The sequence below is a fragment of the Macaca nemestrina genome, chromosome 18 (assembly GCF_043159975.1).
Source record: "Macaca nemestrina isolate mMacNem1 chromosome 18, mMacNem.hap1, whole genome shotgun sequence".
NCBI lineage: Eukaryota > Metazoa > Chordata > Mammalia > Primates > Cercopithecidae > Macaca > Macaca nemestrina.
In genome coordinates this window covers 52,698,871-52,726,244 of record NC_092142.1, presented here as the reverse complement: position 1 = coordinate 52,726,244, position 27,374 = coordinate 52,698,871, and the positions used below count along the sequence as shown (strand labels likewise).

At 39.7% G+C, this 27,374-nt stretch overlaps 1 protein-coding gene and 1 long non-coding RNA gene across 10 annotated transcripts in view; one reads left to right on the top strand and one right to left on the bottom strand.

Annotated features, from left to right (window-relative positions):
- LOC105494095 (FTO alpha-ketoglutarate dependent dioxygenase) overlaps nt 1-27,374 on the bottom strand; it is a 445,404-nt gene that overhangs the window by 380,290 nt on the left and 37,740 nt on the right. The gene's annotated exons all lie outside the window — the stretch shown is intronic.
- Nucleotides 65-27,322, top strand: LOC112428921 (uncharacterized). The gene is made up of 3 exons (XR_011616469.1): nt 65-74; nt 23,467-23,545; nt 27,150-27,322. It is a non-coding gene; the product is annotated as an uncharacterized lncRNA (long non-coding RNA).

Below are 27,374 nucleotides of genomic sequence, written 5' to 3'. Positions count from 1 at the left end.
GGAGTTGTCCCTTTGTGCATCAAAAGGGAAATTTAAAAGAAGCATTAGATCCCCCGGCATCATCTTCTACTCGGGTAAGTAATATCTATTTCATCCCCTACCTCAAAAAGAGCCACAACCCCACTCCATAGTTTTGTCTCCCTGGAGGCAGAATTGACCAGCAGTCATGTTTCCGAATCAAATGATATTTACACATTCTGTGCCAGGCACTGTACTAGGAATGTTAACATTTATTGTCTCTCTTAACTGCAAAGGATTTAAAACCTAAGCTCTATCTGGCAGCTAACCAAAAAGAGAGGCAGATGTGCAAATGGTCAAAATTCATATGGCTCCTTTTGAGTGCAACCATATGAAGGATCAAAGGATGTCAGGTACCTAGACCATTTTAGAAAAGACATAAAACAAGCTATGCTATGGCAAATGTGGAAGGAAATCCCAAATGTTTGGAGACGTCGATCAGTCACTAAGCATCTACTTAAATATCATACTTGTGCCCAGGCCTGTGCTGGATAATGTAAAAGGAGTTTGCAATGAACATCAGCCTAAAGGAGCTAACAGTAGTTAACATAAATTGAGCATTTACTATGTGTCAGGCATTATATTATGCACCTGAGCCTATATTAACTCATTGAATCCTCGCATTAACCCCATGAACAATCCGGCCAGAATTAGACACGGGAGAAAAAATATCTCAATCTTATTACGATAGAAAGTCAAAATGTTTTATATGAAACAGTTATTTTTAGATGATTTCTGGGAACTCTTTCTATACTTCAGGCCAGTGAATAATATATTCTTTGATTGTTATTAAATTTGATTGAAGATATCTTCAGAATCTGATCTGTAAATGATATAAAACCTGCAAGTTGAATGCATCACATCACAAGAACCACAATAAATTTGCTCTCCTTAACGTAACATTAAAACTGAAGAGTCCCATGGGCTTAATAATGACACCTTGAAAAGAGATACCTTCCCCTGTTTAAAAAAAAAAAATTCATAAAGCCAGGCTCTAAAGTTAAAAAGTAAAAATAAAAAAGTCAGATTATGGCATTTTAATAGGAAATTTCATAGCAGAAAACTCATGAAATCTACTGCTACTAATAAGAAAATAATTCTAAACAGTGTCAAAATTAGTCTTCACATTTACTAAGAACAAAAACATTAGGTTCCCATCTTTAAGGTCAGATTAAGGTAATAGGTTGGATTGAGCCATCCATCAGGTAAAATAAATGCTTCTGGACAGTGCGCAGACTAAACAAGGCTAAGGATTCCTAAGAAAAACACCACTTACAACAGTGGAGGTCAGCACAGAGGCCTGGGCCAGTGGGGAGATGCCCTGTAGCTGCAGGTCTGGGAGGCTACCCTACAAATTCTCATCAGACACTTAATCAATATCATGCCTTAGGACCTGAACTGCTACTATAAAATCAATATTACCTTTATTTTAAGTAGCAGGAGGAACAATGAGATTATCTTGTTCCTTACAAGTCTGTCATGGAAAATCTGGCTCATGGTGTGTGTCATCTTCTGCTTTTGCCTGGAAGGAATGCGTTTGTTGGGCTTAGAGACAGTCGGGCAATGCAACCGAGAGACCGGAAAAGGTGAAGGGAAAACACTCCAGTTCAGGGAAGCTGAGGCCTAAAACTTCATTACAACCTAAAGAACAGCAACGATTCATGAAAAGAAGAGTTCTAAGGCTTTAACCCATCAGCTATATACTGGATGACTCCCCAGATTCCTCTCTCTGGCCCTGACCTTCGGATTCCCTCTCCACAATGGCCTCTTTGATGGTCCCTTGGGTGCTGAACAGACACCAGTCATGTGATTGTCCAAAGGGATAGCACCTGATTCACCCCAGACCTGCTTCGTCCTCAATTTTCTTATCTCAGTAAATGGTCACAATCTAGTTGCTCAGCCCAGGGCAGTGGCTCACACCTGTAATCCCAGCACTTTGGGGCACCGAGATGGGTAGATCACTTGAACCCAAGAGTTGGAGATCAGCCTTGGCAACGCAGTGAGGCATCTTCACAGATAATAAAAAAAAAATAGCCAGGAGTAGTGATGCATGCCTGTAGTCGCAGCTACTCAGGAGACTAAGGTGAGAGGATTGCTGAAGCCTGGGAGGTCAAGGCTGCAGTGAGCCATGATCGCACCACTGCATTCCGGCCTGGACAACAGAGTGAGATCCTGTCTCCAAAAGAAACAACGAGCAAACAAAATCAATCTAGTTACTCAAGCTAAAAGCCTGGAAGTTTTCTTTGATTCTTCTTTTCTTTCAGACTTCCTTATCCTGTCTAAAAGTAAATCCTGGCAGCTTTGCCTACAAAATATATCTTAAATCCTTCCCCTTCAGTCTACCTGCACAGTCACCACCTGGGCCAAGCCATCAGAACATTCCTTTCCCAATATTTCTCCCGAATTCTACTCTGGCCTTCCAATATTCCCCGCACAGAGCCACAGTGATCTTTATAGAAATCAAATCAGAATAAGTCACTCCACACACACGCTCCCTACCTTGAAACACTCCAATGATTTCCAATGGGACCTGGAATAAAATCAAAATCTTCACCACAGCCTAAAGTCCCTACCCTCATGATCTGGCCTCATTCCTCCGTCCTTTCATTTCCTTCTCTTTAAGTTCTGGCCACTGACCACCTCTGTTCCTTCTACATGCTAGGTTTTTAGCACCTCAGAGCTTTGTCCCTGAGGCTGAAATGAATGCCCTTGTCATCCTTTGGAGTTTACATCAAAGGCGACCTCAGACCACTGTATCCAAAGCAGTCCCCTCCCCTCAGTCATTGACACAACATACTGTTTATCACTATTAGACATGGTCGTTTTTACTACCTTAAATACTGTTTACTTCTTATTTTTTATTTATTTTTTTTTTGAGATGGAGTTTCGCTCTTGTCGCCCAGGCTGGAGTGCAATGGCGTGATCTCTCGGCTCACTGCAACCTCCGCCTCCCAGGTTCAGGCGATTCTCCTGCCTCAGCCTCCCCAGTAGCTGGGATTACAGGCACCTGCCACCACGCCCAGCTAATTTTTGTATTTTCAGTAGACGGGGTTTCGCCATATTGCCCAGGCTGGTCTCGAACTCCTGACCTCAGGTGATCCACCTGCCTTGGCCTTCCAAAGTGCTGGGATTACAGCCATAAGCCACCATGCCCTGGCCACTGTTTACTTATTTACTGGCCTTCTTCCTCTAATAGAATATGAATCTCCATGAAAAGAGGGACTCTGGTCTGCTACCACTGAATCCTCAGAGGACAGTACAGCCCTGAGCATATATAAGCCTCAGTTAAAATCTGCAAAATGAACATGCGGGAAGCAACTGGAAATCTCATATTGGTACCCATCATGCTAAAAGTATTAGCAATATATTCTCCATCGAAGTACTACAGTCAGAGGTAGAATTTAAGAACAGACAGGTTGGGCATGGTGGCTCATGCCTGTAATCCCAGCACTTTGGGAGGTCGAAGCAGGCAGATCACTTGAGGTAAGGAGTTCAAGACCAACCTGGCCAACATGGTGAAACCCTGTCTCTACTAAAAATACAAAAATTAGTCAGCATGGTGACATGCACCTGTAATCCCAGCTACTGGGGAGGCTGAGGCACAAGAATTGCTTGAACCCTGGAGGTAGAGGTTGCGGTGAACCAAGATTGTGCCACTGCACTGCAGACTGGGTGACAATGAAACTGTGTCTCAAAAAATATATATATATAAAAAGAAGAACAGACAAATTTTTATTTGCCCTATATTGGATCAAACATTTCTAACATTTTGCATTTTTTAAAAGACAGATGTTCAAGTAGACAAGAAGAATACATTCTCGAGTTTGCACATGCTCTCAATTCAATTTTGAGAAGCAGATAATGACAGTGGAAGTTCAGATAATGTGTCCCAACATCGATATCACATTTGCCTCTACAAGTCAGTTAATTCAGCCCCTCTTTTCTTTTTTTCTTTTTTTTTTGAGACGGAGTCTCGCTCTGTCACCCAGGCTGGAGTGCAGTGGCGGGATCTCGGCTCACTACAAGCTCCGCCTCCCAGGTTCACGCCATTCTCCTGCCTCAGCCTCCCGAGTAGCTGGGACTACAGGCGCCCGCCACCACACCCAGCTAACTTTTTTTTTTTTTTTTTTTTTGTATTTTTAGTGGAGATGGGGTTTCACTGTGTTAGCCAGGATGGTTTTGATCTCCTGACCTCGTGATCCGCCCCCCTCGGCCTCCCAAACTGCTGGGATTACAGGCATGAGCCACCGTGCCCGACCAGACCCTCTTTTCTTTATCTGTCCATCTGTCCAGCCACACTCTCCCATCACTACACACACACTTCTCACCTTCTCACATGGTTATCCACAGGCCTTGAGAACCCTTCTAGTTCACTGACTCATTCCTTCCATCAATCAAGAGTTTCTACAAGTCTCACCTCCTAGATAAAGCCTTTTTAGTTTAGCTGAAAGGGAAGGAGAAAGGAGCTAATATTCACTGAGTGCCTCCCACACTCTGGATGTTGTGCTAAATGCTTACAAGCTTTAACGAATCTGCAGAGTAAATCATCATGAGCCCCATTTTGAAATAAAAAAATAAGTCTTAGGTTCAGGACTTGCTGGAAGTGAAACCACTAAGTGGCAAAGACAGGATTTAAATCCACATCACATCATTCACACTCAAAACTCTCGATTCTTTCCAGGGCATCATTTTGGCAACAAAAATAATAAACCTACAAATAAAATCTTGCTTCTGCTGTTTCAACTGGGTACACCCTTTCACAAATGGATCTATGTCACATTTCGCTAATACTGGGTCCTTAGACTAAAAATTTCTTTGTATGCAGTGGGTTCCTGATAATAATAAAGCCTTCATAAAATTCCCTCATTTGCAATCTACAGACAAAACATTACAGTTGCAAAGGGGAGTCTCACTAGTTTCTCTTCCAACATTACTACCTTGACTTTACAAGTGACAGAAACTTGCCAATTTAGGTCACTATAACCATGGGATCAATGTAATCATGCATTAGGTTAGCATAATGCATACCAAACATCCAGGGTACTCAAAGGAGACTAAAGCCTCTAAAACCAGATGATCCCCTTGAAAGGCCAATGTCTATGGTCAATCTGAGCCTCCTTATTAATACATAATTTGATTCTTTCTTCCATAACTAAAAAGCAAAAAACAGACACACTACATTAAAATATCTCCCAAACACAACCTGTGGGTTTTTAAAATAAATCATGAGTAAAATTAAATTCAATAAAGCACATTATTGTCAACCTTTATTTATCATCAACAGTAATTACTTTTAATAACGTTAGATAACACCATGAAATCTTAAAAGGTTCCTCCTTATTTTTAAAAATGGATATACAAAATACTGGGCACAGGGGCAAAACAAATTGGTTGGCACATTTGTTTTAGCCCTTTTCTATGCTATAAGATATTAGGCATTCTCTAAATATATTAGCTAGGATAAATATCTTCCAAACCTTTCCTAAATAATTAGACATTTCTTCCTTTATGTTAATTTTCTCTGTGGATCATTATTAAAGAAATCACAAGTCACTTTAAAATAGCATTCCATGAAAAAATAAATAAATTGCATATTCTGTTTAAAAGTAAGATCGTATCAGGCTATTCAGTTCTTTACTCTTCAAATCTCTAGTTTTTACAGATAATAAAATGACAGCTTTTGAGGCATGGTAAATCATGAGATATTGATTAAATTAAAACTTTAAACTTGTAGTGGCAAGAAATCGCTTCAGATACCTTCAGTTTCTGTTAAAGACTGATTAAAACTTGACTCTTAGTAAGGTTCCTGTCTACAAAAGGAGCCTTGCTTTTGTGATAAGATAATGCAAACAACAAAATATCACCAAATCAATATTCATCATTTCTTTATTTTCCTTTTCCTTTCTTCCTTTCTTTCTCCCATTCTCTTTCTTTCTGTTTTGCTTTTAAGATCATAGAGTGGTGAGTTGTATGGCATCAGGTTCAACCGAAAATGATAAAAACCCACACACTCTCCTCCCCACCCTAGCATGCTCTATGGGTGTAAATATTTCATGGTATTACCATCATTCACTCGGTGCTTATATTGTCTGATCAAGCCTCTATTTCTGTCTGTTAGATACTCTGGAGGATAACGTTTTTTCATGTCTGCTGCTCAGTCACATAAAGCCCTTGCTTCTCAAAGGTTCTTCAAAGTTCAATAATTTATTAAACACTGCGCAGGGGTCAGTAAGCACTCACAGAAATGCATAACTACAGAATATGTGGGACTATTAAAGGGTTTCTTTAATAAAAAAGACGACTTTAGAGAAAATGACAGCATTGTTATTTATACAAGAGAGGCATACTCTGAACAATTGTAGCTATCCTGTGCTGAAAGGCAAGAGCTGAAAATAAACAGGAGTGCCTGTTTACTGGTAAAACATTAAGCAAAGCCACTGTGAAATAGGCTATCTACAGAAAACGAATTCAGAACTCAAGTTCCAGATTTCCCAACCTCAGTGTAATGACTAGTCAGGTTTCCATTTCTCCTCTTTCTAAATATAATAGAACATTTGCAATTTCAGTAAAATACCCTTGAAGCTATAAACCAATGACATTTTTAACTTATCAATATTACCCCCAAAGTCTACTTGTTAAATTTATTCCTTCCCACTAATCTCTGGGCAATAGGCTGAGAAGGCATAAAAAGAATCACATATAACACACATAAAAACAAAGTAATACAAATTTGAGTAGTATACCTTGGTCAGCTAAGTATTTATTCAATTCATATCCATAAGCAGCCATAAGGTAATCAATGAGCAGACTAAGATATCACCCTAGATTCACAGAGACTCCATAATCTAGTTGAGTGAAAAGCACATATCCAGTGCTTACAGTAAGACCCAAAACAGTAGAGAATTATTTGCTAAACTGAGAGGGAGTCTCCTGGGGCCACAGTATTTCAGAGAAGGTAGAAAGAAACCAATTTGAGTGAGGATAGTCAAAGGAGACTTTAAGAAGGAGGAAATTATTTTCTCCATATTAAATTTTGTTTTCTTACGTTGATTTTCAAATAAACCTCAGGAAAAGGAACTCTGACACACAAATTAATGATTAACACAACAAATTTACTTCCATTCTAATGTGGTGGATTCAAAACACGCACTTGGCTCCTTCCCAAAACCTCACTGGAATGCCTGTAAAGAAATTAAAACAATATACTGGGTGCAGTGGTTCACACCTGCAATCCCAGCACTTTGGGAGGCCAAGGTGGAAGAATCTCTTGAGCCCAGGATTTGAAAACAAGCCTGGGAAACATAATAAGGCGCCGTCTCTACAAAAGCGGAAAAAAAAAAAAAAATTAGCTGGGTGTGGTGGTGTGCACCTGATGTCCCAGCTACTTGGGAAGCTGAGGCAGGAGGATCCCTTCAGCCCAGGAGTTGATGCTGCAGTGAGCTATGACTGTGCCACTGCACACCAGACTGGGCAACAGAGCAAGACCCTGTCTCCAGAAAAACAGAAAAGAAAGAAAAGGAAGAAAAGGAACCAAGGAAGGAAGCAAGGAAGGAAGGAAGGGAGGGAGGGAGGGAGGGAGGGGGAAGGAAAGGCAAAGGGAAAGAAAAGAAAGAAAAGAAAAAAGAAAAGGAGACAACAATAACAACAATAAAAATAAACTGTCAAAGTCAATTGAAAGATAAGAGCAGATGAGGTGCAGCAGCTCACACCTGTAATCCCAGCACTTTGGGAGGCCAAGGAAGGCGGATCACTTGAGGTCAGGAGTGTGAGACCAGCCTGGCCAACACAGTGAAACCCTGTCTCTGCTAAAAATACAAATACTAGCTGGGCATAGCGGTGCGTACCTGTAATCCCAGCTACTTGGGAGGCTGAGGCAGGAGAATCACTTGAGCCCAGGAGGCGGAGGTTGCAGTGAGCTGAGATCACACCACTTACACTCCAGTCTGGGCAACAGAGTCAGACTCAGTCTCAAAAAAAAAAAAGCAGATGAGAGACGTTAAAAGATGAAAAAGGAATGGCAAGTAATGTAACAGCAAAAGCCAAATCCTAAAGCCGGGTGTGGGGCCTCACACCTGTAATCCCAGTACTTTGGGAGGCCAATGCAGGCAAATGGCTTCAGTCCAGGAGTTTGAGACCCGCCTGGGCAACATGGCAAAACCCCATCTCTACAAAACATACAAAAATCAGCTGGGCATGGTGGTACACACCTGTAGTCCCAGCTATTTGGGAGGCTGAGGCAGGAGGATCTTGAACCTTAGAAGTCGAGGCTGCAGTGAGCCAAGATTGCACCACTGCACCAGCCTGGGTGACAAAATCAGACCCTGTCTCCAAAAAAAAAAAAAAAAAAAAACAAAAACAAAACACCAAAGCTGAAGACTAACTGGTAGGCAGGACTGAGGGAGAAAAGGGGAAGACCAATAAGAAGTGAGCTCCCATGCCACCATCTCCAGAAAGGCTCAGGAATACAAGAACCAGGAACTACTGAAGGAAGATGCATTTCAACAGTGAAGCTGAAAACAGAAAGACTAGCTGGAAGTCAAGAGCAGAGGTTAGACCCTAGATTCTTTCTCTCAATCCCAACAACCAGGCAACCACCACATCCCTGACCAAGCAAAAGATGAGTTTAACTGTCTGAAGCATTGACCCGAGGAAGCTCTGGATCCTAGAGCACCTAGACCAGCTCAGGACGCCAGTGACAGCTCTTAGAATCTTCTCTTCTCCTCTGGGGTTAGGAAATTTCATGATAAAATGCCATAGTGGGATCATTTTTCATCCGTTGTGCTGGGCGGTCACTGGGCCCTTTTGATCTGGAAACTCATGTCTTTTAGATCAAGGAAATGACCCTGTATTATTTCTTTTTTCTTTTTTCTTTTTTTTTTTTTTTTTTTTTTGGTCACCCAGGCTAGAGTGCAGTAGCATGATCTCAGCTCACTGCAGCCTCCGCCTCCTGGGTTCAAGTGATTCTCCTGCCTTAGCCTCCCAAGTAGCTGGGATTACAGATGCCCACCACCATGCCCAGCTAATCTGTGTACTTTTAATAGAGATGGGGTTTTACCATGTTGGCCAGGCTGGTCTTGAACTCTTGACCTCAGGTGATCCTCCTGCCTGGCCCTCCCAAAGTGCTGGGATTATAGGCATGAGCCACTGCATCCAGCCTGTATTCTTTCTTTGATAATCTCTTTCCTTCTGATATTTTGGTTCTCATTCTATAACTCCCAGAGTTAAATACTGGACCACCTGGACTGATCCTCTAATTTCATATTTTTCCTTTCCTATTTTCCATTGCTTTGTTTTGGTCTGATTTCTGGACAAATGTCTTCAACTGTATTTTCTAACACTTCTGTTGAAATTTTAATTTCTGCTATCATATTTTTAATTTGAGAGCTTTTCTTGCTCTCTAAATGATCCTTTTTTTTAAGGTTGTATAATGGAAAATTTCAAACACACAAAAGTACAAATAATAATATAATAAACCCCTATGCACCCATTACACAGCTTGCTTCAACAATAATCAACATTTTGACAATCTCATTTTATCTATCTCCCACACAACTCTGTCTGTTTTTCTGAATTATTTCAAATCACATCCCAGACATCACAATATTCAAATTGTAATTATTTAGCATAAATCTCTAATACCTATGGAAAACTTTTTAAAAACTGTGTAACATTTTTTAAAATGTTTAACAACACATTATCACAACTAACACAAATTAACAGTGTGAAGGTTCCTTTTTATTGGCACCTTGTTCCTGTTTCATGTATTTTCTCTCATCTCTCTGGGAATATTAATTATAATTTGTTTTGAAATTGTCTTCTGCTCTCCACATCTTCCTATTTCTCTGGGTTCCTCTTCTTCTGTTTCTGTGCTCTGTATTTTGTCATTCCTGTTTGAGGCATTTCACGATGTTCAATGATCTTTGCCTATCAGTTCATAATTTCAAGGGAGGGACTATGAAACAGATCAGAAGTTGAATGTGCAGAAGCTTCGTTTGTCAACTGGTGGGCCTCACTATAGACTGATTGGATGGAAACCTGGCCTTCTCTTTAGACATCTCCAAATGTCAACCTATATATTTTTTATTGGGCTGGTCAGCTTCCCTGAAGAGGAATCCTCATGTATCCTTCCCTGGTTACAATGGTTACATAACCTCTCCAAATAACAGAGGTCAGAAAAGGCAGGCCCCCTATTCCTTCCAGCCTGTAGAGATGGTCTGTTTGGACTACACAGGTTTTAAATTTCAATTAGTCGATGGCTCATTAAAATAAAGAGCTTTCAAATAAAAATCTACGTGTCCTGCTTCTTTTGAAAAATCAGAATATCTGCAACATTGGGCTGACATTCACACACTGAACCAGAGTCCCTTTAGGCAGCATATGTACTTCTTACTTCACCACTGGCACCACCAGTCCCTGCTGTCTCCTCTCGACTGACACAGAGTTTCAGCTTTCATTAATCATCTTACACCTATCTGGCAGGTGGGCAAAGCTTAAGATTACTGTTGTATAATAAGATGTGACTGCACAAGAGGAAAAAGGCCTTGATTATGCCTTTGATTAATTTTATTTTTTTGTTATCCTAAAAAAAGGCTGACTACTCCAACGGAACAGTCAACTAAAGCAAAATACACCCAGCACGCTGCAACAACAGACTAGAAAAACCCTGTATGTTTCATACCCCGGAAAATAAATAACACTCAACATCTAAGCATCCTTACCACAACTGTTTGAGCTCTTCTCAAAGAGTCATATGCCAGTTTTCAGCTGCATAAGATGGACAGAGAGAGAAAGAAAGAAAGAAAAAGAGATTGAAATTTATCCTTTGAATTCCCATAGGGACAGAAAATTACCAAAAATGCCTTTCCTCCACCAAATCAGGTAAATCATAATACTTCAGAGCTGTAAAGATGGACCTAGTTCTGAAATCATAGACTTATAAAAGCCCCAGTGGCTCTTTTCTTAAACAATATACTTGGGCACTTTATATATGCACATATTACATATATAAATATATGTATTATGTATTCATATATACACACATGTTATATATAGCATGTATTCATATATGAATATATTCAGATATATATGTGGATGACATGGCCAAGCTTAGCAAATACAGCAAAGAAATCCCTACCAGTTTCTAAAGACAGTTTAGTCATGTTCAAATGATTGTTAAAACACAAAATAATCAGCCATAAATATGTCCAGTGATGTTCAAAAGATCTCTTGTACAACATGGTGACTATAGTTAATAACAATGTATTATATACTTGAAAATTGCTAAGAAAGTAGATTTTAAGTGTTCTCACCACAAAAAAGTATGTGAGATAATGCATATGTTAATTAGGTTGATCCAGTCATTCTACAATGTATGCATGTCAAAACATCATGTTGTACACCATAAATATATAAAATTTTTGTCTATTTTTAAAAAAAAGTCCAGTGGCAACATTTTTTAAACTGGTTGAAAACACAGACTTCACTCAGTTTCAGATTTAAAAGTCATCACCGTGACTCCTGGCTATATACCTATTAGCTAAAAATAACAATGCTGCAAAACTTGCTTTCAGATTAACAGGCCTGTCATTTATCCTTTAAATGTTTATCTCCTTTGGTCACAATTTTATTGTAGTTAAACAGCAACTAGTGTGTGACCAAAAGCATTCAAATGCTCTGAGTACACAAAGAGTGCACTGTTCTTTTTCCAGCTGAACGGGCTTTTACTCATGTGAACAAAAGACAAGATCCTGCCATTCTTCAAATTAAAAGGCAAGAAACGGCAAGGAAAAACACTGCACAGAAAGCCTCTCTCTTAGTTCACTATATAAATGCTAATGAGAACAGCGAACCAAACAGCTGCTTTTCTCTTTCAAAAGTTTTGAAAATCATGGAAAATAATTACACATCTCTGCAACTCTTTTAAAAGGGTTGTGTTAAGAATCATTTGTAACCCACGATAGCTACTATAGTACACGTTATCTAATACACATAGTGTCAGAGAAAAGATGACGACGTGCAAAACGACGTGCATACTTTATGGCCGGAAACCAAAGAGTCAGGCAAAACATAAACACTCTCGTGCAAGGGGCCCAACAGCACTGAAGAGAGACTTGACATTTGAAATCTGAAATTTTAAAAAGCTTCCTCTGGCCTTAACAATGCAGGTGAAATGGAATCCCCAGGGCCTCTCATAATCGAAGAAAAGAAGCTGTTGCTGCCCCCAACACTAGAAGGGAGAGAGAGCTAGAGCTCCCTGACCTATTACAGAAGGTCATGAAGGCCAGTCCTCGTTATCATTTTCTTAAAAGTGTTATTTTCCATTCTAGCCTTCTTGTTAATCTCTCTCTCGTATATCTCTCATACTGATATCTCTCTCATGTCTTTAGTTTTTAAATAAATTACTGCACAATCTTTTTGTAGGTTGTTTTAATTTGGAGGAGTTGAAAGAAGAAGGGGAAAGGAACCTGTTTAAATTTTGATATTAATACTTAGGACGGGAAAAGGCAATCCAAGGGTTTGGCGTTTTCATCTTCTGCAAGTGTAGAAACAGTGTATTATGTAAGTTTAGACTTGCCTACAAGTGACAGAAAATCCAAAATAACAGTGGCTTAACCAGGCTGGGACAGTGGTTCTCCTGAAGTTCTCAGAGACCAGGCCCCTTGTAGCCCGTAAGGCTTGGGCTTCACCTTCAAGATCCAAGTCCAGCATGTACATTCCAGGCAGCGGGACAGAAGGAAGGGCAAAGGGCATACACCAGCTTTCTCTTAAAGAAACACCTCAGAGACTCCCATAGTACACCTTCTCTCAGTCACATGGCCACACCCAGTTGCAGAGGAGGCTGGGGAAATGCAATCTGCATTTTGGGCAGCAGTCCAGCCTGAAAAGTCCATGACTCAAGGAGGCAAGAAGGGATCTGTGCAGTCTCTACCACAAGGAGACTTCCAAGTTTTACAAAACTAGAAATAGTTGATGATTTCATTCAAACAAATGGTCTTCAGAATAAGAAACTTCCAAGTGCTCCAAACTGAAGAGCCACTGAAATATAAGGACTTGACAACAGTGTTTGAAGTACGCCCTGTAATCTCTCAAGTACACCTCAATGGCCTGGATCAGACAGCCGAATATCCTCATGTTCTTTCTCCTTCAGGAGGGAGAGTCCCGGTCCTCTGACTCCCACAGACCTGGAGCATCTCCTCTGGGTCACGTTAACCGTCCAAGCTCTCCAGCCCTGCAGCCCAATCGCCTCCCATCATTAAGAGAGGGCTTTCACATCCAAGGGGCAAATCTCACATAAATGACATTTGGCTGGTGCCCAAAGGTGACAGGGATGAGAACGGGATAAATAAAGAATAATGTAGAAGCCAGTTGGGGCAGCCTTTCATTACAGCCCTTTCAAGAGCTATTAATCTTGGTCATAGTCAGTCAGCTAAACATAATTACTTCTTCTAACACATGTTTTACACACAACTAGCAATGGTAACAGGTCAGCCCTTTTCCCTAGGAAAGATGTGGCTTCTGGCTTGCCTACAGCCATGAGAAATGGTGTTTGTACGGTTGTCCTAGCACTGTCTGTCTTCTCTAATACTGTTATCAAAAGGGAGAAGCACAATCATATTGTCATACGATCTGTTAAGTTGCTACAGAAGCACCTGGAAGAACATTTAAAGACTATCGGAAATAATCTAAAAAAAGATTTGTTACTTCTTCTGTGATAATGAAAGTAAACAAAATTTTAAATACCTCAGCATCACCTCTTTCCAAAGTACTTCATTGTTGAGGTATTTTCATGGAGTGTTGTCTGGTGCATTGTGTATCATGCCTTTCCTAACTCACCATTAATTTACCCTTAAATTCAAGGTATCATGGAGCTTTTTTTTTTTTTGAGACGAAGTCTCACTCTGTCATCCAGGCTGGAGTGCAGTGGCACGAACTCAGCTCACTGCAACTGCCACCTTCCAGGTTCAAGTGATTCTCCTGACTCAGTCTCCCGAGTAGCTGGGATTACAGGCGTCCACCACCATGCCTGACTAATTTTTGTATTTTTAGTAGAGACGGGGTTTCGCCAAGTTGGCCAGACTGGTCTTGAACTCCTAAGCTCAAGTGATCCACCCACCTCAGCCTCCCAAAGTGCTGGGATTACAGGCTTGAGCCATGCACCCAGCCTGGAGCTTTTACATCAGTTCAGTTTATGGAAAAAGCTCTGGACCTGGAATTCTGAATTCCAAATTCAGCTCTGCAAATTATCTTTGTAATCTTGAAGAAGTCAATAAACTCTCTGGGCCTCAGTGTGCCTCAGCTGTGCTATAGGAAGGTCTGACTCAAAAATGCCATACCAGTCATGACAGCTTTAACAGTACAAATGGATGGGTTTACATCATTTAATAATAAGAAATAATCTAAATTTACAAAATTTGTAAATAGGGCCTAACTAAAAGAGGGATCATAAAAGGGTTAACTGTGGGGTTTCTATAAGTCATGAACACCTCCAAACCCTGTTCTCTAATGATACAGGCAAGATATAAAAATTAAACAGAGATGTCAACTGTATAAAGCCAGGTACCATGTAATGCAAATGAAAAACTTGCAGTGGGAGCTGCCTCTGGCTGTGGGTCAGTAGGTAGAAAGCAGCAGGAACATGAAGAAAGTGGAGTACGTTTTAAATGAAAACACAGCCCCCTGAGCAGGTAGTTCTCCTGCAGCTAGAAAGATAGCATGGAAATCCTAAATCCTAGCTTCATGTGATAGGACAAAGCTGCAGATGTGGGGAGAAGTAAAGCAGCTTCTACAATCCCACACTTCCCAGCTGAGGAAATGGTGCAAGAGGGCCCAATGAGCTCTTTGTCAGAGATAGCTAAGTGATGGTAGTAGGTGCTGTGTTAAATACTGTGAAGAACAACAGCTCATCTCTCAAGGTGGCAGTCTTACTGAGTGAATGTGGGGACAGGCTAGAGGATTTGCAATAATTAGGAAGGACACAAGCCACAAGTGGCACCAAATAACAAAAAGCAGGAGTTATAAATTGTGGGTCCTCCTAGGGCCAGAAAAATGACAGCAAATATTTTGTAAGTTACATGAGGTTAGTGTTACAAGACAAGCAACGCAGATGCAAAACTTGGAAGAATTTCTTCCAATTATACCAACAACAGCAAAAAAAAAAAGTGTAAGTTTCTAGAGAAGCAGCTATAAATCCAATAACACTTTCATATTTTAATCATGTTTATTGGGCTGCATCAAATAAATGCCAAAATTGAAAACCTATCCCTAGTTTTTCTGGTTTTCCATTTTGTTTTTTTTGTTTGTTTGTTTGTTTGTTTTTGAGACAGGGTCTTACTGTGTTGCCCATGGTGGAGGGCAGTGATGCGATCACAGCTCACTGCAACCTCAACTCCCTAGGCTAAGGTGATCCTCCCACCTCAGCCTCCTGAGTAGCTGGGACTACATGTGCGTGCCATCGTGCACAGCAAATATTTTGTAGAGACAAGGTTTCACCATGTTGCCCAGGCTGGTCTCGAACTCCTGGGCTCAAGTGATCTACTTGCCGCAGCCTCCCCAAGTGCTGGGACTATAAGCATGAGCCACCTATTCCTATCCCTAGCCCTGATTTTTTTTTAAAGCCTTCAATGAAGGATTCTTTAAAAAAAAAAAAAGGGGGGGGGACAGTCACATCTGACTATGTAAACTTTACACCCTTTATACCTTAGGGGGAATGGGTTTACTTTTTATTATAACTATAAAGTTCATTTGTCATTTCAGAGGAGACAAAATATTTGTGGGCAGTGTGATATTGACCCTTGCAAGCCACATTCCTACCCTGCAGATACACTGCTGCCACACAGCTGGGTTAGAAGACAGTGCTAAAATTACAGAGGAACCACATAATTGCTGCATCATTAGTGGTTGGAGGGTGAATTGAAGGGATGAGTCTTAAGACAAATTATTCCACATAGATTGAAAAAAAGTATGCAAAAAGAGATGCAAGATTGGTTGCTGAGATATAATCTAGGAGTCAACTTTTTTAATTTTAAAGATAATATTTGAGCACTACCCTTTTGAATTAAGATTTCCTCAAAATGAAATTGATTTATATTCAAATCCCCTTTGACCCTACTTATGTGACTGGATGGCTGTACCATATTTGGTTTATCCATTCATCAGTTGATAGTCATTTGCGTTGGTTCTGCTTTTTAATTATGAATAATGCTTCCATGAAAAGAAAGTATAATTTTTTTTAAAGTGCAACCCTGCAATAGGCTGTCCCTCTCCTATTACTAGATCAGCCCAATCTTTGCCTCCCAAAAAAGTAGCCACTGTTGAATCTTTATAACATATTCTGTTCATATGCAAGCATTTTACACAAATAGTAACAGTATTCTACGCCTTGTTCTTTTAATTGTCTTGAAGACAGTTTCATCTTCACTAGCTTCATCTCCCTTAATGTATTTAAACTGTTCCCTACTAATGGATACTTAGATTGTTTGTGTTCTGCCACTACAAATAATGCCACAATGAATATTCTTATACAAAAGTCTTTGTGCCCATGTGCCAGTACAATAAATGGAGTAAATTCATGTAAGTAGAATATAGCTGGGTCAAAGAGGATTTGACTGTAAGTCAATTTTGTTTTTAGAACGTCTTATTTCAAGACGGTAAAATGTAAGTGATTCAAATCCTAACTGTTGCTTGAATAAGAGAGAAAATAACCAGCAACATCACTAGGAAATAGGCAATCCACTGCATAATTATTTTTGTTAGTATCTTTGAGATGTAACTCACATAACATAAAATTCGCCAACTTCTAGTATATGATTCAATGGTTTTTAGTATATCCACAGAGTTGTACAACGATCACCAAATTCTAAGTTTAGAACTTTGTTATCACTCCGAAAAGAAACCCCTGCACCCATCAGCCCTCACTCCTGATTCCCACCCCACTACTGGGCAATCACTCATCTACTTCCCATCTTCATAGATTTGCCTGTTACAGACATTTTATATAAATGGATTCATACAATATGCAGTCATCTGTATCTGGCTTTCACTTAGAATAATGTTTTCAACATTAATCCATGGGGTAGCATGTGACAGTACTTCATTCTTTTTAATTTTTTTTTTTTTTAATAGAGAGAGGGTCTCACTATGTTGCCTGGGCTGGTCTCAAACTCCTGGGCTCAAGTGATCCTCTTGCCTTGGCCTTCCAAAGTGCTGGGATTACAGGTGGGAACCACCATGCTCCACTCTTGATTCTTTCTTATTGCAGAATAATACTCCATCATATGGATATACCACACTTTGTTTATTTACTCATCAGTTAATGGACATTTGGGATTGTTTCTAGATTTGGTGGTCGGGGGGTGCTAACAATGCTACTATTTGTGTGTAAGTTTTTGTATAAACATGTTTTCACTTCTGTGTGTATATACCTGCAAGTAAGTGAATGAGTTAGTAAACAAAAAGAAACTTGCAAAAGGTATATAAAAAAAAAAAAAAAAAAGCGAATGTTGTCAGCGAAAAAAAGAGAAAACAAAATATCAACACCCAATAGACTAACAAGAAAATTCTAACAATACTTACAAGTTCACAGCTTTAAAACAAGTTCGTCCAACCCAGGGCCCACATGCGCATGTGGGCTCAGGAAAGCTTTGAATGTGGCCCAATACAAATTCATAAACTTTCTTAAAACGTTATGAGACTTTTTTGAGATTTTTTTATTTTTAGCTCATCAGCTATTGTGTTAGTGTATTTTTTTTTCTCATCAGCTATCGTGTTTTTTATTTTTTATTTTTTTGAGACAGTCTTGCTCTGTCACCCAGACTGATTGCAGTGGTGCGCTCTCAGCTCATTGCAGCCTCCGCCTCCCGGGTTCAAGCAATTCTCCTGCCTCAGCCTCCTGAGTAGCTGGGACCACAGGCGCGCACCACCATGCCCGGCTAATTTTTGTATTTTTAGTAGAGACAGGGTTTCACCATGTTGGCCAGGATGGTGTTGATCTCCTTACCTTGTGATCCACCCACCTCAACCTCCCAAAGTGCTGGGATTATAGGTATGAGCCACCACACCCAGCCAGTGTTAGTGTATTTTATGTGTGGGCCAAGAAAATTCTTCCACTGTGGCCTAGAGAAGCCAAAATATTGGACACCTCTGCTTTAAAACCTTCCTTTTATTTGAAAGTGAATATGGGAAAATTAAATAAATGTCCATACTTAGGTTTACACAAACCAGGACTGTCACCACCCACAAGAACAGAGGAAGAACAGTTCTATTTCTTTAGACCTATGATCTTCACAATTTGTGTTTGGTTCTCATCCTCTGAACTGTCTTCCCTATTGCCCATGTTCTGTGTGCAATTCAATCAAGTAAAATTGCTCTGATCTTCTACTGTGTTGTCATGCACCATGCGAGACTGAAAGACACAGGGATTAATAAAACCAATGAGTTCCCAATTCTCCAGGAACTGACAGTTTGGTAAGTGTGATCCTTTTTGATAATAGTTTATAGAGATGGTAAGGGTATAAATCCAAGGTCAGCAAACTTTTTCTGTAAAGGACTAAATAGTAACATTTTAGGCTTTGCAGGCCACATATGGCCCCTATTAAATATTCTTCTTCTTCTTTGTTTTTCTTTATAATCTTTTAAAAATTTAAAAGCCATTCTTGCCCGGGCGCAGTGGCTCATGCCTGTAATCCCAGCACTTTGGGAGGGCGAGGTGGGCAGATGTCCTGAGGTCAGGAGTTCGAGAACAGCCTGACCAACATGGCGAAATCCCATCTCTACTAAAAATACAAAAACTTAGCCAGGTGTGGTGGCACACACTTGTAGTCCCAGTTACTTGGGAGGCTGAATCAGGAGAATTGCTTGAACTTGGGAGGCGGAGGTTGCAGTGAGCCAAGATCGTGCCACTGAACTCCAGCCTGGGAAACCGAGTGAGACTCTGTCTCAAAAAAAGAAAGAAAGAAGAAAAGAAAAAAAAAAAAAAAGAAGCCATTCTTAGCGCAAGGGTCAGAATTTGATGTATGTTATAAGCAAAGAGAAAAATTACAGGTTCATAATCTTACCAATTAAACATGCCAAATGCAACTTAAAATTAATTAACATCAGTTATGATAGCCTCAACTCAAGTCTGTCTCTTCTTATTACTTATTCTTTTACTTCCATGACTCTGTTTTCACCAGTGTTATTTCTCGCACAGATTCTTTGATAACTGATTAAACAAACTCTCTTTCTGCCCCTAAATTAGACCTGCCATTTGATTCCCAATTGAAATTACATTCTACATGAAGGACAAAAACCAGATGGTCATCTCATTAGATGCAAAAAAAGCATTTGACAGAATTAAATATCCTCTCCTGATAAAAACACTCAATAACTTAGGTATAAAAGGAAAGTGCCTCAACATAATAAAGGCCATACATAAGCCCAAAGCTACCATTATACTCAATGGTAAATAATTAAAACCTTTTCCTCCAAGATTCAGAATAAGACAAAGATACCCACTCTTGCCACTTCTATTCAGTACAGAAGTGGAATATAGTATTAGAGTACTGCCAGAGCAATCAGGCAAGAAAAAGAAAAAAAAAAGCATCCAAATAGGAAAGGAAGAAGTAAAACTATTGCTGTTTGCTGATGACATGCTCTTACACTACATATAAAAAAACCCTACAAATTCCGCCAAAACACTGTTAGAACTAATAAATGAATACAATTAAGTTGCAGGATACAAAATCAACACACAGAAATCAGTAGTGTTTCTATATGCTAACAGTGAACTATATAAAAAAGAAATGAAGAAAACAATCCCATTTAAAATAGCTACAGGGCTGGGCATGGTGGCTCATGCCTGTAATCCCAGCACTTTGGGAAGCTGAGGCGGGTGGATCACCTGAGGTCAGGAGTTTGAGACCAGCCTGCCCTACATGGTGAAACCCCGTCTCTACTAAAAATACAAAAAAATCAACCAGGCACAGTGGCATATGCCTGTAGTCCCAGCTACTGGGGAGGCTGAGGCTGGAGAGTCACTGGAAGCCGGGAGACAGAGGTTGCAGTGAGGTGAGATCACACCACTGTACTCCAGCCTGGGCAAGAGAGCAAGATCCATCTCAATAAAATAAAATAGCTACAGGCCAGGCACAGTGGCTCATGCCTGTAATCCCAGTACTTTGGAAGGCCAAGGTGGGTGGATCACCTGAGGTCAGGAGTTCAAGACCAGTCTGGCCAAAATGGTGATACTCTGTCTGTACTAAATATGCAAAAAATTAGCCAGGCATGGTGGTGCACACCTGTAGTCCTAGCTACTCGGGAGGCTGAGGCACGATAATTGCTTGAACCTAGCAGGCAGAAGCTACAGTGAACCAAGATCACATCACTGCCCTCCAGCCTGGGTGACAGAGAAAGACTCTGTCTCTAAATAAATAAATAAATAAATAAAATAGCTATAAAAAATAGTTCTGTGAAGAGTGAGTTGTGGAAAAAAAAAAAAAGGAATAAATTTAATACCAAGGAGGTAAAAGACCTATACACTGAAAACAGTAAACTATTAATGAAAGATACCGAAGATTATACAACTAAGTAAATAATATCCCATGTCATAGACTGAAGAATTAATATTGTTAAAATGTCCATACTACCCAAAGCAATCTACACATTCAATTCAATCCCTATCAATGTTCCAATGTCATTTTCCATATAAACAGAAAAAATAATCCTAAAATTCATATGGAACCACACACACAAGAAAAAACCCTGAATATCCAAGACAATCATGTGCAAAAAGAACAAAGCTAGAGGCATCACACTACCTTATTTCCAACTATACTACAAAGCAATAGTAATTAAAACAGCATGGTACTAGTGAAAAATAGGCTCATCAACCAATGAACAGAATAGAGCCCAGAAATTAACCCATGCATGTATATGGGTTTGACAAAGGTGCCAAGTATATACTTTGGGGAAAAGACAGTCTCTTCAATAAACAGTGTTGAGAATACTGGATATCCACATGCAAAAGAATAAAATTGAACCCTTATCTCACACCATATACTAAAATCAACTCAAATGGACTAAAGGCTTAACATAAGACCTGAAACTATAAAACTACTAGAAGACAACATAGGGGATAAACTACAGGACACTTGTCTGAGCAATTATTTTTATATCTGACCCCTAAAAACACAGGCAACAAAAGCAAAAATAGACAAATAGGATTACATCAAAATAAAAAGCTTCTGCACAAGAAAGGAAACAATTAACAAAGTGAAGAGACAACCTACAGATTGGGAGAAAATATTTACAAGCTATACATCTGATTAATACCTAAACTGAAACAACTCTAAATTAAAAATTTAATAACCCAGTTAAAAAATGGGGAAGGTACCTGAATAGACATTTCTCAAAAGAAGACAAATGGCCACCAGATACATGAAAAACATGCTCAACATTACTAATCATTAAAGAAATGCAAATTAAAACCACAATGAGATATTCCCTCACACCAGTCAAAAGGGCTACTACCAAAAAGATAAAAATGCATTTTAGTGAGGATGTTGAGAAAAGGAGCCCCTGAAATTTGTTGGTGGGAATGTAAATTAGTAGAACAATTATAGAGTTCTCAAAAAAACTAAAAATAGAATTACCATATGATCCAGCAATTTCACTTCTAGGTATTTACCCAGCATACTTGAAATCAGTATGTCAAAGAGATGTCTGCACTCCCATGTTCACTACAGCACTATTCACAATAGCCAAGTTATGGAATCAACCGAAGTGTCCATCAACAGATGAATGGACAAAGCAAATGTGACATATATACACAAAGGAATATTATTCAGCCTTTAAAAGGAAAGAAATTTTGTCATTTGCAGCAACATTGGATGGAATGAGAGAACATTATGCTAAGTGAAATAAGCCAGGCACAGAAAGACAAATACTGCATATGCTCATTTATATGTGGAATCGAAAACAACTGAACTCAAAGAAGCAAAGAATAAAATGGTGGGTACTCAAGGCTAGGAGGGTTAGAAGATTAGGGAGATGATGGCCAAAAGGTACAAAGCCTCAATTAGACAGGAGGAGTAAGTTTGGGAAGTTTTTTCTACTTTAAGATATACTGCAGTATGATGAATACAGCAAATAATAACATATTATATATTTCAAAATCACCAAGAGTTCATTTCAAATGTTCTAACCACAAAGGAATGGTAAGTATTTGACGTGATATATATGTTAATTATTCCACATTGTTTTCATAAATTATAAATCACTTTGCATCCCATAATATTTACAACTATGATTTGGCAATTTATAATAAAAAATGATTAAAAAAAAAAAAGAACTACATTCTCCAAAGCTGGCTAAATCATGTTGAGTATGAGGCCTTAGATAACAAGCACACAGCTCTTCCTGTAGTAATCCCTTTATATTAGTGACAATGGTCCAGGCTACACTGTGGTAATAAATAAACCCCCAAATCTTAGGGACTTAATGCAACAAAGGTCTTTGTCTTGCTCAAGTTACCTCTCTAATATGTTGATGGGGGAAGGGAATGGACTCTACTACACACAGTCATTCCTGGACCAGCCCAGTGGAGACCACACCATCTGAAACACAAGGCCCCCAAGGTCACTGTGGCAGGGAAAGGGAAAGAATGCAAGTAGCATACTAGCTTTTAATGTCTTGACCAGGAAAGGATACCCATCACTTCCACTTCATTGGTTAGAACTAATCACATGATCCCACCTAACTGCAAGGAAGCTGGGAACTGTAATCTTCCAGTGTGCTCAGAGGAAGATTACACTCCTCTAAAGGAAAATTTAGGAGTTGCATAGAGAAAACTGAAATGGATACAGGCTGCCAGAAACAACCTCACCAAGGCTGAATGCACTCACTGATCCCAGGGTTATACATTACGCAGTATGATTGCTAAGGTATAAGTATATAGACCACTCAGGCATAAATCAATCCATGTTCACCATCCTTAGATTGTCCAGGCTGGTAAAGCCAGGTCACACCACATTCCTGAATTCAGAGCAACAGAAATGACCAAGGGCCACTCAGTCATATCTGGGATCACATTATAGGGCTTATCCTTTAAGCAGTTCCAAGATTAATCAAATCTTAGATTTATCCAAAGCAACGGAAGCCTCACCCAACACCACAAATGGCAAATATGCATTTAAGTGTATACCTGAGAACATGGTGAGAGAATGGTAACTGATCATTTTGACAAAAGACCCTGAGCATCCTCCTCCAGGATCCCATGCCTCTCCTATACACTCTACATTTTCTACTTTCTTTGAGGATGTTGCACATAAAAATCCATCTTATCTTTGTGGACATACAACGCTTTTAAGGTGCTCAATAAACATTTCTTTATATGAATGAAACAATGAAGGAACTGAACCAATGCAATCACAGTGGAGCTGAATTCTGTTATTTTTATTTCCTCTTCTGTTAGAGTCTCTTTCATAGCAACGTTCTGGGGCTAAAAAAGCTGGGAAGGAGAGGAGCTGCATGTTTCCCAGAAGAATTGGAGAAGGTATGTGGAGTGGGTAGCCAAGTTGGGCTTTGGCTCGCAATGCCCCAAGGACACTGACAAATAGCCCAATAATAACTCATCTGAGTCTCAGAAGTCATTCCTTAGAGCTGGCCTATAAAAGCCAAAGGGAATTATTCATTAGCAAGTGTGAATAACACTAGATACCACCAGCAGATTGTATTTGGCTTTGCTGAATTATTCATAAGCATTTGTGAGAAATGTGCAATCCAAAGGGTATTAAACCAATCCAGATTGTTTGGCAATATTTGTTTTCCTTTAAAAATATTTTTTTAAATCACCTCCAAGCTACAGTTCTTATACTGAAAATCAGGTATCCATCTGGCAAAACAAGTAGGTGAAGAGTAGAAAGCCAAATAAGAAAGGGATATCAGTGATCTTATTTAATATTCATCGTTATAATGACAGGCAGTAGACTGAACCAATGTTTGTTTACCTGTCCACGTCCTGCCTTTTTTAGATGCTGTATGGTCAAAGACAGTAGGAGCTCTACAATATGTGAGGGAGGAAGAAAACTCCTTTGAGTCCTGTCACAGAGCAGATGCAAATTTAATTACTGCACGTTAAGCTTTCCATCTTGTCTAGGTGTCCTTGGAAAGCAACTGTAAACAAGAAGCACTCAGCAATCAGGTGTCAGGGACTCATTTGATCAGCTACGAAATATGTCACAAATCACTGGCAGGAAGTGAGTCGGGAAGGGGAACAAAGGGGTAGAAGTGACAGTGTAGGAGGCAGATCTTGTGGGTGTGCCTGTTAGTGCTGGGGACTGCTCCCACTGCCAGTTCTGACTTCCCAGAGTAAGTGCCCCCTGCCTGACAAGGCTCTCTCATCTCACATTTGTTATACATTTTCCTATGGTCTGCAGAAATCACCACCACAACTGGGGAGTCAACTAGAGATACTAAGCACAGTTAAATTATTCGTGACTAAAGAAAACCTAGCATGAGCTGATTTATTTTTTCAAGGCAATTGGAGAAATCTGGAAATTAATGCAGAATCTAAATTTGGGTAAAAGAGAATACATCAGTCAGCAGTCTCAAAGAAAACCCTAGGCCTAGGTGCCTTCCCATCTTTTTACTGTGTCTCTAATTGAAGAAGAAGAATGTTCCATTCTATGAGCTCCAAGTCTGAACCTGAGCTGTCAAATGCCCTGCAGTTTCTATGATAACGGGTGCTGCATCTGTAGGCAAGAGAAAGGAAGTGATCCCTGAGTGTATACAATTTGTAATTCTGCAAAGAGCCTGTAGCCTTCCTGAAGGGAGCCCACTTCCAGCTACTGCTCACTTCTACAAGACAACCGGAGAAAATGACGTCTATGCTTGCAACCAAACTATGGTTCCAGAAGTACTTTCTATGAATTATTTCACAGGAATTGTAAATATATTGACTTACGTCAAAACTCTCCCCACAACTATAATGAATTAACAACTTCCAAACAGACAGGAAAAAAATCTGAAAGCAACCAAACTCTATTAAACTTGGAGCAAATTAACCTATCTCTCTAAGCTTCAACTGCCTCATCTCTAAAATCAGGGGAAAAAAAATGGTAACTAGGCAGGGTTCCTATGAGGATTATAGGAGATAATACATGTAAGTTAAAGCTTGTATTATTAAATTAAAGAATAGGGAAATTAATATTAATAGTGCAATCATTATCTGCCTAGTAACACAAGTATTCCATGATAATAAGCTGTATTAAAAAATTGTGCCTAAAATTATCTGCAAACATGTTACAATTATTTTATTACCTAACATACTAGATGAGGACAAAAGTTCTTTCCCCCCAGTTTCCCATTTTTATAAGTGAGAAAGAGATATCAAAGACTCATCTGAGGCTCCAGGGACTAGATCTGTTACCTAAATATCGGCCTATGAGCACAGGAGGAGCAGGAGTGGAAAGTAAAGGATGAAAAGGCAACTGGAATCATCAGAGTGTATGTCCCATTCATTTCAGATCTCCTTGTTGTCTAGTCTTCCTTATATCCAATTCAGGTTCCTTCTAAGAGGGTGGCACAGGACAAAGCCACACCTATCAACTGGGAGAAAGAACCAAAACGCGCCACCTAGTGGCCAAGTAAGTTTCCATTCAGACCACAGTGAAGCTGCAAATCATGTGTTAACTTAAATCACTTTATAATCCAAGAAAATGAAGAAATATAATATTTTTGTAGAAAATGAAGGGGTATTTCAACTCCTATTTTAGGCTAATGGAAATTCAAGGTTTCTATAGATTGGTGAGAGCCTGACAGTGGAAAGGAGACAGGCAACTGAAATTACACACACCTGGATTCAAATTCAAGTTCTGTCACTTACTCATGGATAGAGTTATACACTCTAACCTTTTCCACATCATGGAGTGTGCAGAAAACTATATTTTCAAGGCACACTGGAGTAATCAGAAGAGGCTGCCCAGAGTTAGAGATGAAGAGACCAGGGGCTTCAGTTACCCCTGTCCCCATCTGCCCATTCCAAGAACTAAGGGAAGCAATATCTCCACGAACTATAATCCACTCAAGGCACACTAGCGGAAAGTGCTCTTTCAACAACCTAGTTAATATTATTGGGCCTTGTTTTCCTTATCTATAAAGTGTGGTAAACAATACCTACTTAGGTTTATGATGAAGATTAACTCAGATACTGCATATAAATAAAATGCCTGGTACATACCATGTACCCAGTCAACGTATTTTTTCTTCCTTTTATGCTGCCTCTTTTAGTATCAACACATAGGGATCTTGTTTTGTCAACAAGCTAATTTTCAAACCTATATTATGTGATTTTTAAGTAAGAGTAATAATCATAGCTCGTGTTTGAGTGAATATTTTAAGCCAGATCAGTGCTGGATTGCCTCACTGAACTTTTATAACCACCTTAGAAGGCAGGGATTGTAGATGCCTTCTGTTGTCCACCCAGTGTCTATTATCGAAATTTTTCTTATCAACAAAATCCTGATTCTGACCTGAGCAACAATGTGCCACTCAAAAAACTTGCTTTCCCAGACTGTCTTGCAGCTAGGGATGGCCATAGGGCATAGTTCTAATTGAAAAACTGGAAGGGCTGGTTTTGACCCTTCTTGCCAGGCCAGTGCCTGAAGGTCCACCCACCACGTTTAAATGAAGCCACATAGTAAGCAGCCTCCAAGAAGGCCCTCAATAATCCCCGCCTCCTGATACTCCCACCCTCTTGTGAGTATAGGCTGGACCTGGAAATCCACTTCCAACAACCAGAATACCGCAGAATTGATGGAATATTACTTCCCAGGGTAGGTTACAAAAAGTCTGTAACCTACCCCCACTCTCCCCAGATACTCTGGCAGAAACTAACAAACATGTAGTGAGCTGCCCTAAGGAGAGACCAACGTGGCAAGGAATTGATGTCCCCAGCCAACAGCCAGTATGGGTCTGTCACTTCCCAAAAGCACACGAGTGAGCTTGGAATCAGATCCCCTCCACCCTAGTCAAGTCTTGAAATAACTGAATTCCCAGCCAACAGCTTTGTGAGACCCTGAGCCAGAGACAACTAGCTAAGCTATATCTGGATTCATGACCCATGGAAATTGTAAGGTAATTAATATTTGTCTTTTCAGATTGCTAAGACTTGTGGTAACTTGATACACAACGATAACAGAGTTTAGTCACCAACTTTCTATAAAATTGCATGCTGAGAATGGCAGAACAGGACACTGGAAAGATCCTGGTTCCTCAATGACCTTCTTGGGCAGCTTGACCACTACCTAGCTCATGATTCAGATTATGTGAAAAAAATAAAGCTTTATTTCATTAAACAATTAAAATCGATTTTAATTCATAGA